We start from the raw sequence: 13,121 nt of genomic DNA, 5'->3' as shown, positions 1-13,121 counted from the left end.
AATAGGAGACGTGTCAATATGTTTAATAAGAATAATTGAATATTAATAAATGTGACATTTAGTCGAGGAAAATTATGAAAATACAAATATTTTTATACAAGAAATTGATAAATGTGACATTTAGTCTAGGAAAATTATGAAAATACAAATATTTTTATACAATAAATTAATAAATGTGACATTTAGTCTAGGAAAATTATGAAAATACAAATATTTTTATACAATAAATTTTATAAGTATATTGATAAATTTATTTATTAGTAAAAAAAATGGCATTAACATTATTGCATTTATTAGATGCGGTACTTTATCTATAATAAATAGGAGACATGTTAATCGAATATTAATAAATGTGACATTTATTCTAGGAAAATTATGAAAATACAAATATTTTATATAAGAAAATTTTAAAATATATTGATAATTTTATTTATTAGTAAAAAAAATGTCATTAACACTATTGCATTTATTAGATGATGTATTTTATCTATAATGTTAACCGAGATTTTCGGCAACTATCTTAAAGAAGGATATTGACTGATAATAATAATGAGAATGGAAGATCGACACAAGATTTTTACGTGGTTGGGGCGTTAACTAGCCTTAGTCCACGAGTCTGTATATAAGTCTGTATTAGAGCTAGGATAAGCTTTTACAATGGACTTGTTTAACTGTATTTGAACAGAGTTTCTGCCTTCTCTCCTTTTCTACGTTGCATTACAACTTATATTTATAGGACGAGGGGGACATCAGGTTTGGCCCGGGCCTGACCCGGACCCATTTGGGAAATGTGCACAAGGGGCCTTCCTAGTGGAGGCCCGAGCTAGAAAGATACACAGAACACCAAACCCGAACCAGCTCAGGCCCAATTAGTTGCCCTGAGACGCAAGCATTCCCCCGACAAAACGGCACTTTGGCTCTGACCACTTCAAATCACGAGGCTGATTCAGGGGACAAGACCGGTCAGAGTACTTGGCTGCGCAGTCCTGACACGCCAGCAGATAATCCCAAGGAGACCCTTTCTGCAGGTGAAAAGTGGGGGGACAAGACCCACGCGAAATGAGGCGGCTTCAGTGTCCTGGACGCCTGACCCATAGCCTGGGGATGAAGCGGTCCAGGTTCGTTTACCTTTGGCCCGCTGCGTTTACTTCGGGCCCGGACCATTCTGGGCCCGGGACCCGGGACGCGATGGCCGCGATGGTCCGGGGTACTCCGGACAGGGCCGGGACCGTTCAAGCTGAACATGAACCCCGGACAGTGCCGGGACTGTCCCAGACCCTTCTATACAGGCCCGGTCCGTAGCCCGCGGACTAGGCCCAAATACCGAACCGGTCCCTCTGACCGTGGACCGGGGCGAGGGCCCAAAACCCCGACATGAAATGGGGATAACATTTACCCCCCAAGCCTTCACCCCGGTTAGCCGGGGGGAGGGTTGCACCACCCCCGCGGTTCTTGCCAAGTTGCCTCCCCAATTTCTGCCAGGGCCAGGAGGCTTGCGGGAAGGCAGTGGCTGGGGCAGGTTACCCAGCCCGGACCATTTCATGTACCCCGGGGACGTTTACCCTTGGCCTGCTTCAAAAATAGCGACACGTGTCGCCATGTGACTGTTGCAAGGGCCTCGAAGAGTCGCCTAGGCCTCCCAAAGTCTGTTAGGCCTGGGCTAGGGTGTCAGCGCACGTCACGAGGCGTCCCATCCGCACGGGGAGAGTCATAATTGATTTCCTTGGAAAGGGGCGGACCGTAGGATGGGGCGTCCTTTGACATCCACCACTCCTGGACCGTCGGATTGGAGGTGCTGAGGATCCAGACCAAAAAAGAGCTCATAAATGTCCTCTGCGCGATCCTCGGCCGTCAGATGAAGAGGCATCTGACCGTTGGATCGGGGGCCAGTATTTGGGGGCTGATATAAAGACTCAGACTACAGACATTCGACATTTTTCCACTTCCGACCCAGCTTAAGAAAAAGAAAAACCAGAACGCTCGCCAGAGCTTTGCATGTCCAACCTCGCCGACGAAATACTTTGCCGTTTACTAGTTCTGCGCCACCGCCTGTTTCCCAGGGCCTCAACTTTCATTCTGCAACCTGACGGCGCTTCTCGGACTTGCCCCTCCGACGAACTGCTGCACCGGCTGTGCCACTTCAAGAACGAGGTCCTGCCGTCCTTACGATCAGACAACCGCCAGCTTCAGCCGTCGACACCACACAGTAAGTATCTTCTGATTCTATTGTCAACTTTGTGAACCTAGGCTTTCTAGACGCATGCACCTAGGCTCCGTGCTTTAGAATTTGTTAGGAAGGCTGCCCGGTTTGGGTGGCACCGTTTCGGATGATCCCTGGACAAGGGATGGACCGTAGTAGCCTTTCCTCCCGATCAGGGTCCCGGGGCTTTTCGGGGTCCCGGGCCTGATCCGTCGGGACTCCGAGCAGTCCTTAGGAGACTCCCTGTACCTCGACCGACTCTATTGGGTTCAGGTACTGACTGCTTGGCCTTTCTTTCTTTGTTCCCAGATCGTCACCCATGGCCACGGGCGTCACACTTCACTCCGAAGAAGAGGTTAATAGGGCCCCTGTAGTCACTCCCGGCTCCAAGGTGCCCAAAGGCAACAGGTGGGAGATGGACGTAACGCCCAACCTGTTCCGGAACTACCGGATGATGCAGCTCCTGGAGACGGAGCTGGGCATCGAATCGACTCCGGGCCTATTTCACAATCGTATGGCCAGGTTAGAGGAGCGGGCGCATACGTCCGTGGATGGATTCGAGGCCTGGAGTGCCGGCCACATCAGCGCGGGAGCTACGCTCCCGCTTCATGACTACTTCGTGCGGTTCCTGATGTATGTGGGGATCACACCATTCCAACTGCTGCCACAAGCATACCGCCTGCTTGCTGGGTGGAAGGTGTTCTGTGTCGCGAAAGAGATCGCGGATCCTACCCCGGCAGAAGTCCTGTACTTCTACAAGCTGGTGCCGCAGGTCAGCGCCAAAGACAAGAGCCTGGACGGCTTTTACAGGCTGCGGCCGCGGAGTGGCTATCCGGCTCCTACCAGCACCTGGAAGCACCCCCCGAATGTCAGGCATTACTGGTTTATGACATCCGGGTTCCTTATTGACAAGAATCCCACGCTGCTGCTAGACTTCCAGCGAGTGGGTAAGTATTTCCCCAGACCCTCTATTTCACTCCTCTTTCGCTTTCCATCTCTCATCGTATCTTCCGGGTCGCAGGTCCCTTCATACAAACCCCCCTCACCGCCTTTCTCCTGGAAAGGAGGAGGTTCTACACCAAGCTGACCGCGGAAGAGCTGGACGTAGGGGGTCTCGCGGCCACCCAGACCATTGTTGCCCCTAGCCTCTGGGGCATCCCGTTTGAGAAGAACGTCGAGGCCCGGGAGCAGCTAGCCCTTGACCACATCGCCGAGGTGGTGAGAGCGGCGCGGGCCACCGTAGCCCAGAGTAAGAAGAATCAGCTCCCGGTGGAAGAGGCCACCTCGGAAGAGCTGGAAGAGCTTTTCGAAGATGCCCTACCAAACGTCGGGACTCCCGGGGCTAGCGTATCGGGGCGAGGTAACTCCCCTTTAGTCTTAATTTATGCCCCCCAAGTTGGGGGCTTAACTAGGGATGGGCTAGAGCCGCCGGGCCCCGCATTTGGGGCTGATGGGGAGATGAGGCCTTCATCTCCCATCCCTGTAGGATCAGAAACCTTAATGTTCCTGTCCGGGTTCCTCCAGTATGGGGGGTTTCTAATCCCGGACGACGTAGGAGACCGGATACACTCATTTGCTTTAAGGGAATTGAGTCTCGCCCGGGGCCTAGACGAGGGTTTGTTCCGGGCTATACTTTCTTCTTACTGTTGTGCTTTCCCGTTCGGCTTATCATACTAACTTCGTTTTCCCGTATTTTTGCAGAGGATTCCAACATGTCTGACCCGGCCAGCGAGATGAGGAGGCTCATCAAGGAAAGATCAGCCTTGAAGGCGGCCAGGAGGTCAAATGTCGTGGCCGGCGCGGAGCTCCCCCCAACCAGTGAAAGATCCGGAACAACGCCCGGCCCAGGTGAGGCATTGGCCGTGGTACCATTCCGGGCCGTGGAGCCGGCCGCAGACGGCGTCCCGGACCAGCCCCCGGTAATTGATTTGGAAACGGGCGAAGCCGCAAGCCGGAGCTCTGGGAAGAGAGGCCCCGGAGATGATGCCCAGGTGGGCAAACTCGGGAAGAGGTCTCGGACGATGTTGTCAGAGACAGCCGAGGAGTCACACGGGGAGAGTAGGCTAACCGCGAAGGAGATCCCTGCTCCGCCTGTCCTTCCTCTCCGCCCAACCCTTCTCGAGGAGGGGGAGTCCGCTCTGCGGGACGAGCAGTCCCGGCTGGTCAACCGGACCTGGGAGAGCGGCCGATGCTGGAGAGACGACGCTTACAAGGCCCTGATGATCCGTCGCCAGGTCGAGTTTTCGGATCGTCCCGCCGAGTTCAGCGCTCCTCAGCCGATCGTGGATCGGCTAGCTGCTGAGATGGGCTTCCGCCCCAAGCTGGGCCAGGACATTGCCCCCATGGCCGCTGATCTGCTCGATCAGGTCGGGAGTACTATGTCTAACCTCCAGCTGAAGAGGTACGCCACGATAGCCAATCCGGACGGGCTGTTCATCTCTCAGGCTCTCCGCCACCAGGCTACCGCGGTAATTTTCATCTCATGTCCTTTAGTCATTCGTTGGTGGTGACTTCTTTTTCTAACTTTCGTTTGCTCCAGGTTGCCTTGTTATCTCAAAGGAGTGCCGATTTGATGGCCGAGCTTGCCCTCAAGATGGAGACGGCCAAGCTGGAAATAGAGGCGGCCGTGAACCAGAGGGAGACCGTCAAGGAAAATCTCAGCAAGGAGACAGCCCGCCTCCAAGAAGAGCTGGCCCGCGCGAAGGCGGAGCGCGAGGAAATTAGCCGTGCCAAGACCGGGGTGGAAGAGGAGTTGTCCCGGACGACGAAGGTTGCTGTCGAAAGGGCGACTCTCTTGGAGATGGCTGCGGCACAGTCCGTCCTGGACAAGGAGGAGATCTGGAGCCTGAAAGCCCGTGTGCTTGAGCTGGGTGACTCCCTTCTTCAGGAGAAGGCGGCACACGACACCACCCGTCGGGAGAGGGAGGAGGCCGACAACTTAGTGGATGTCACCTTTAACGAGGCCATTTATATGGCCTGGTGCAAGGACAAGAACATGAACCTCCTTATCTTCCCCGATCTCGACTCGAAGCGTGCCGAGTACGAGGCCAAGGAGAGGGAGGATGCGGACCTCCGGGCGGACGCGCTGTAGGCCCTTGTCTCGGCCTCGTTCTTTTTGTTAATTAGTTTAGCTTGTAATTTAATTTCAAACACTGCTTCTTCCTTTGGTTTTTAAAATATTTCTCCTTTCACCATTCAGTAAGAAGTTGATGTCGCGACTAACTGATTGCAGGGGGTTTTGTCCCGGTTCCAACGGCCGGGACTGGACCCAACAACTAGTCTCTGCTCTGTTCGGGGCCCTTGGGACTTTGTTTAACCCGGAGTGTGCTTTCCCTGGAATTTTAGGTCCTGGGTTTGTTCCGGGGCTGACCTAATGCTTCCGTGCTCCAAGGATCAGCACGTCCGGGTCGGACAGACTTTATACCCCCGGACATCGTTCGTCCGGGGTGGGACCGGCCTTGGGCTTGGTTCCCTTTTATTTATACCCCCGGACGTCGTTCGTCCGGGGTGGGACCGGCCTTGGGCTCGGTTCCCTTTTATTTATACCCCCGGACGTCGTTCGTCCGGGGTGGAACCGGCCTTGGGCTCGGTTCCCTTTTATTTATTCCCCCGGACGTCGTTCGTCCGGGGTGGGCCGGCCTTGGGCTCGGTTCCCTGTTATTTATACCCCCGGACGTCGTTCGTCCGGGGTGGAACCGGCCTTGGCATGGTCCTCTTATTTTTATACTCCCGGACATCGTTCGTCCGGGGTGGGACCGACCTTGGGCTCAGTTGCCTGTTATTTATACCCCCGGACGTCGTTCGTCCGGGGTGGGACCGGCCTTGGCACGGTCCTCTTATTTTTATACTCCCGGACATCGTTCGTCCGGGGTGGGACCGGCCTTGGGCTCGGTTCCCTTTTATTTATACCCCCGGACGTCGTTCGTCCGGGGTGGAACCGGCCTTGGGCTCGGTTCCCTTTTATTTATTCCCCCGGACGTCGTTCGTCCGGGGTGGGACCGGCCTTAGGCTCGGTTCCCTTTTATTTATACCCCCGGAGGTCGTTCGTCCGGGGTGGAACCGGCCTTGGCACGGTCCTCTTATTTTTATACTCCCGGACATCGTTCGTCCGGGGTGGGCCGGCCTTGGGCTCGGTTCCCTTTTATTTATACCCCCGGACGTCGTTCGTCCGGGGTGGAACCAGCCTTGGCACAGTCCTCTTATTTTTATACTCCCGGACATCGTTCGTCCGGGGTGGGACCAACCTTGGGCTCGGTTCCCTTTTATTTATACCCCCGGATGTCGTTCGTCCGGGGTGGAACCGACCTTGGGCTCGGTTCCCTTTTATTTATTCCCCCGGACGTCGTTCGTCCGGGGTGGGACCGGCCTTGGGCTCGGTTCCCTTTTATTTATACCCCCGGACGTCGTTCGTCCGGGGTGGAACTGGCCTTGGCACGGTCCTCTTATTTTTATACTCCCGGACATCGTTCGTCCGGGGTGGAACCGGCCTTGGGCTCGGTTCCCTGTTATTTATACCCCCGGACGTCGTTCGTCCGGGGTGGAACCGGCCTTGGCACAGTCCTCTTATTTTTATACTCCCGGACATCGTTCGTCCGTGGTGGGACCGGCCTTGGGCTCGGTTCCCTTTTGTTTATACCCCCGGACGTCGTTCGTCCGGGGTGGGACCGGCCTTGGGCTCGGTTCCCTGTTATTTATACCCCCGGACGTCGTTCGTCAGGGGTGGACCGGCCTTGGCACGGTCCTCTTATTTTTATACTCCCGGACATCGTTCGTCCGGGGTGGGACCGGCCTTGGGCTCGGTTCCCTGTTATTTATCTTTGCGCCTGGGATGACACCCCCCGCAAGTGAGCAGAGACTGGTCTGGGGTCACTTGAGATAATAGCCCTGAGGCACACATTTTCATGGAAATAATAACCCTTTATGACGTTTTGCACACGTCATTTTCATTGTTCTAAAAAAGGGAATTAGCCCTGAGGCGTACATGTTACAGCGTAAACATTAAACTCGGACGAGCCCTTAGGCTACTGGTAGTATTTACGGAGGTGTTCTGCGTTCCAGGCTCGCGGAACCTCGGAACCATCGAGCCGCTTCAAGCGGTATGTTCCGGGGCAGATCTCTTGCTGGATCTCATACGGCCCTTCCCAATTTGGGCCCAGAACCCCTACCCCCGGATCCTGAGTGGCAGGGAAGACCCTCCGCAGGACCAGATCGCCGGTTTCGAACTTACGGCTCTTGACTCTGGAGTTGAAGTGCCGAGCGATCTTGCCCTGGTACATCTTTAACTGCACCTGCGACTCTTCCCGGATTTCCTCGATAAGGTCCAGAGATTCTTGGAGTAAGGCATGGTTCTGGGTGGGATCATACGTGTCGCGACGATGGGACGGGATGGTCGTTTCAATTGGGATGACGGCTTCGCATCCGTACGTCATTGAGTATGGGGTGTGCCCGGTTGATGTCCGTTCGGTTGTCCGGTAGGCCCACAACACGCGGGGGAGCTCTTCGGGCCACTTGCTCTTACAGGCCTGAAGCTTTTTCTTCAGTGTCCCTTTTAGGATTTTGTTCACGGCTTCGGCCTGTCCGTTCGCCTGGGGCCTGGCCACGGCGGAGAAACTCTTCACTATACCATGCCTCTCGCAGAAATCCGTGAAGTGGAGGCTGTCAAATTGTTTCCCGTTGTCAGACACGATTTTGTAGGGGAGGCCATACCGACACACTATGTTGTTAACGACGAAATCTAAGGCCTTCTTGGACGTGATCGTGTTCATAGGCTCCGCCTCAACCCATTTCGTGAAATAGTCTACCGCCACAATGGCATACTTCACCCCTCCTCTCCCGGTTGGGAGGGATCCCACAAGATCGATCCCCCACACTGCAAAGGGCCAGGGACTGTTCATCAAGGTTATCTCTGTTGGGGGGGCCCGAGGGATCTTCGCGTACCTCTGGCATTGTTCGCACCTGCGGACGTAGTCTATGCAGTCCCTTTTCATGGTGGGCCAGAAGTATCCTTGGCGCAGAATCTTCTTGGACAAACTGGGTCCGGCTGTGTGATCTCCGCAAAAGCCTTCATGGACCTCATGCATGATGGCACCCAGCTCAGTCCCGGACACGCACCGGAGGTAAGGCATAGACAGTCCCCGGCGATAAAGTTTCCCGTCCATCATGACGTATCGGTGGGCCTGGTACAAAAGCTTCCTGGCCGCGGCTCGCTCGTTCGGAACCTCCCCGGTGGACAGGTAGCGGACCAGCGGCCCCATCCATGAATTGGAGTGATCGACGGCATGGACGGTCGGAGTCCCTATGCTTGGGACGGGGAGATGGTTGACGGGGACCAGCCCGGCCAACTCGGCCTCTGCGTCGGTTGCTAGCTTCGCTAATGTGTCCGCAAAGACGTTATTCTCCCGGGGTATCTGGCGGATGGAATGCACCGCGAACGCTTGGAGCATCTCCCTCGCTTGGGTTACGTATGCCGCCATTCGCTCTCCCTTGGTCTGATACTCCCCCGAAATCTGTCTGACTACCAGCTGAGAATCGCTGTATATTTCGAGGTTCGTCGTTTCGAGGAAGGATTTTTTGCTTGCGGGCCCGATCTTTCCGGGCATTTAGTCCGTCACTTAAATCTACCCGGGAAGTGTCGTCCCCGGAGCTGAGAGCGTCACGATCCTCGCGGTGGGATCGTTCCCGATGGTTCTTGTTGACCGAGGCACTCGGGTGCAAAGGCTTTTCCCTCCCGTTCGCCCTTGGGGCGGGCCGGGGCTGACCGTCCTGCGGCCGTACCCCCTGCGGATCGATTGGGTGGGCTCGTCCTGGGTCGGGGCACACCTTCTCTTTCCTAGGTAACGGCCGTGAACGTGCCCTGGCTTTACTGACGGGGGTAGTCTTTTTCCGAGTTGTCCGTCGCTCCCTGTCCGGGACTTTCGGAGCCGTGTCGGGGGGAGGCTCTGGGAAACGGATCGGGCTGGCCCCCCTGGGGCCCCCAGTTTGCGCTTGGGGAGCGGTTTGTTGCGTTTCTGGGTGCAGGCCAACTGCGGGGTTGGCCGCCGGGCCCTGTGCGGCCATCATGCTTGCAGGGCATGGAGAGACTCTTGCACCCGGCGGTGTGCCTCCGCCTGCTCAGCCATCCTGGCTTCCTGATCCCGGATCTGCTGCCTCAGTTTAGTCACCTCCGGGTCTTGCTGATCGTCGCGAGGGACCTCGGGATCCGCGGCTTCATCATGATACTCCCCCTCGTTCTCCTCCTCATAGTACTCTTCTTCGTCCCCTACTTCGTACTCTGTCTCACCCTCGTAGTCTTGCGACTCGTCTTGGTGAGACGTCTGAGGAGGCACGTCTTCAGGCAGGTTTTGAGGGATGCGCTGAGAAGGCAGTGGGTCTCTGTTTCCCTGCTCCGGGTTGGCAGGGTCGAAGGTGGTGTTACGAGTGTTCACCATCGTAGTAAAGGCCTGACGTTGGCGCTAGCTTCCTTCAGCTCTCAATGAAAGCACCAAACTGTTAACCGAGATTTTCGGCAACTATCTTAAAGAAGGATATTGACTGATAATAATAATGAGAATGGAAGATCGACACAAGATTTTTACGTGGTTGGGGCGTTAACTAGCCTTAGTCCACGAGTCTGTATATAAGTCTGTATTAGAGCTAGGATAAGCTTTTACAATGGACTTGTTTAACTGTATTTGAACAGAGTTTCTGCCTTCTCTCCTTTTCTACGTTGCATTACAACTTATATTTATAGGACGAGGGGGACATCAGGTTTGGGCCGGGCCTGACCCGGACCCATTTGGGAAATGTGCACAAGGGGCCTTCCTAGTGGAGGCCCGAGCTAGAAAGATACACAGAACACCAAACCCGAACCAGCTCAGGCCCAATTAGTTGCCCTGAGACGCAAGCATTCCCCTGACAAAACGGCACTTTGGCTCTGACCACTTCGAATCACGAGGCCGATTCAGGGGACAAGACCGGTCAGAGTACTTGGCTGCGCAGTCCTGACACGCCAGCAGATAATCCCAAGGAGACCCTTTCTGCAGGTGAAAAGTGGGGGGACAAGACCCACGCGAAATGAGGCGGCTTCAATGTCCTGGATGCCTGACCCATAGCCTGGGGATGAAGCGGTCCAGGTTCGTTTACCTTTAGCCCGCTGCGTTTACTTCGGGCCCGGACCATTCTGGGCCCGGGACCCGGGACGCGATGGCCGCGATGGTCCGGGGTACTCCGGACAGTGCCGGGACCGTTCAAGTTGAACATGAACCCCGGACAGTGCCGGGACCGTCCCGGATCCTTCTACACAGGCCTGGTCCGTAGCCCGCGGACTAGGCCCAAATACTGAACCGGTCCCTCTGACCGTGGGCCGGGGCGAGGGCCCAAAACCCCGACAAGAAATGGGGATAACATATAATAAATAGGAGACGTGTCAATATGTTTAACAAGACTAATTGAATATTAATAAATGTGACATTTAGTCTAGGAAAATTATGAAAATACAAATATTTTTATACAAGAAATTTTATAAGTATATTGATAATTTTATTTATTAGTAAAAAAAATGATATTAACATTATTGCATTTATTAGATGCGGTACTTTATCTATAATAAATAGGAGACGTGTCAATATGTTTAATAAGAATAATCGAATATTAATAAATGTGACATTTAGTCTAGGAAAATTATGAAAATACAAATATTTGTATACAAGAAATTGATAATTGTGACATTTATTCTATGAAAATTATGAAAATACAAATATTTTTATACAAGAAATTTTTTAAGTATATTGATAATTTTATTTATTAGTAAAAAAAGTGGCATTAACATTTGTATAGAGCTCGACTGTATTGAGTAGAGCTCGACTGTTTTGAGTAGAGCTCGACTGTATGTGGTTGAGATTTTTAGAACCTTTACAAAATGGCTCGACTGATATGAGTAGAGTTCAACTGTACATGGTTGAGACTTTTAGAACCTTTACAAAATGGCTCGACTGATATGAGTAGAGCTCGACTGTACATGGTTGAGATTTTTAGAACCTTTACAAAATGACTCGACTGATATGAGTAGAGCTCAACTGTACATGGTTGAGATTTTTAGAACCTATACAAATCGGCTCGACTGATATGAGTAGAGCTTGACTGTACATGGTTGAGATTTTTAGAACCTTTACAAAATGGCTCGACTGATATGAGTAGAGCTCGACTATACATGGTCGAGTTTTGTAGAACCTTTACAAAACGACTCAACTGACATGAGTAGAGCTCAATTATACCTTGTCGAGTTTTATTACAAATATTTACAATATGACTCAACTGACATGAGTAGACATCGACTATAAATGGTCGAGATTTATCAAAATTATAATTTTGTTTACCATAGAGCTCGACTGACATGAGTAGAGCTCGACTATATCTAGTTGAGATTTCCAATACTAAATAAGCTTCAAATTTAGAGCTCAACTGACATTAGTATATGGTTGATAAATCTAGAGAAATTCATGATGATCTTCAACTACGTATAAAGTTTTTAAAACATTGTCATTCTTGAAACTATCCAAACATTTTAAAATATACACATTACTAAAGATCCCAATCTTGACAAAAAATATCTACTGTCATCTTCATTCTGTAGAATGGTATCATGTCATCTGAAAGATGATCAAAAATACAACCAGCCATGTCAAACTCAATGAACTTAATTGTGTACACTGCACAATCTCCCCTATTATAAGAAAAGTTTAAAATCAATAATAGACTTAAGATTGCAATAAATATAGACTAAGTAAGCATGTATATATAGACTTAGATAAATACACTTACCTTGAATTTTGTGGAACACTAAGTAAGCGTGTATATGTCCATGGTTTGTGAAGACATTGTGCTATGTCCTCAAATTGTGAAGATACATGAAGCATAGTCGGAATCATCGTTTGGAGTGGCAACATCAAAGCATCCATTTCTTTTGATGAGGTCGCTCCAATACTGCATTCATAAACAATCAACTCTAATGCTTGTAAGTCTACTTTAACTGCAACCCAATGATAGTCCCTTATGTTTAAAGACATATACAACTTTTTTGAGCCTTTCCATTTCTTGCCCCAAAAATGCGGATGATTCCCTGAAATATATTGACTTATTTCATCATCAATAATGTTAGGGTTAGAGTTAAAGTTGATGGTCACCAATTGAGTAAATTTTTCATCCAAAATCATTGCATCTTGTGGAATCACATCTTGATACTCATGTTGTCGCTTTCTAATGCCAAACAAAGCATCATCAATGTGCTTTAAAAAATAATAATAACATTATACACGTGGAAACAAAATTAAGTCTCAGATATAAGGGATCATAAAAACATGTCATACCTCACTAAATAGCCATTCACGATCTTTAATAATCCGCTGGAAATAGTCTATAGTTCGTAAACCAAGCCCACAATCAATACTTTTTTGACTTCTTAAATGTTCATCAAACATCTTTTGTTTTTCAGGATTAATTTCCCTTGAAGGATCAAACTGGATATGATCTTCTCATCGCAATCTAGTCCGACGAAAAGGGTCAGTGTATGGTGATTTCATGTAGTGTGAACGCTTTAGTGGCCTCTTTGGAGGGTGTTCTTCAACTTGGGGAAGGTGCTCTTCAAGTTGGGGAGGTTGGTCATCAACCTGAGGAAGCTGCTCTTCAACATGAGGAAACTGTTCATGGTATGTTCTCATGTAATCATCACTAGTACAGTTGCCACCATGACCATCATCACATTGGGGCTTTGATATGATATTCTGTTGTTGAAGGAAGGAAATTATCTTTGAAGGCAACAATGCAATTTCTGATCTTATCAATGCACATTGTTGATCTATGTAAGCCTTGAGAGCAAACCAGTCAACTTTGTCACCTTGACTCTCTTCTGGTCCAACTTCTGTAGCTTGACCAGTGGCGTGGCCTT

The sequence above is a fragment of the Humulus lupulus genome, chromosome 8, assembly GCF_963169125.1.
Source record: "Humulus lupulus chromosome 8, drHumLupu1.1, whole genome shotgun sequence".
NCBI classification, from domain to species: domain Eukaryota; kingdom Viridiplantae; phylum Streptophyta; class Magnoliopsida; order Rosales; family Cannabaceae; genus Humulus; species Humulus lupulus.
This window is presented reverse-complemented; position numbering follows the sequence as displayed.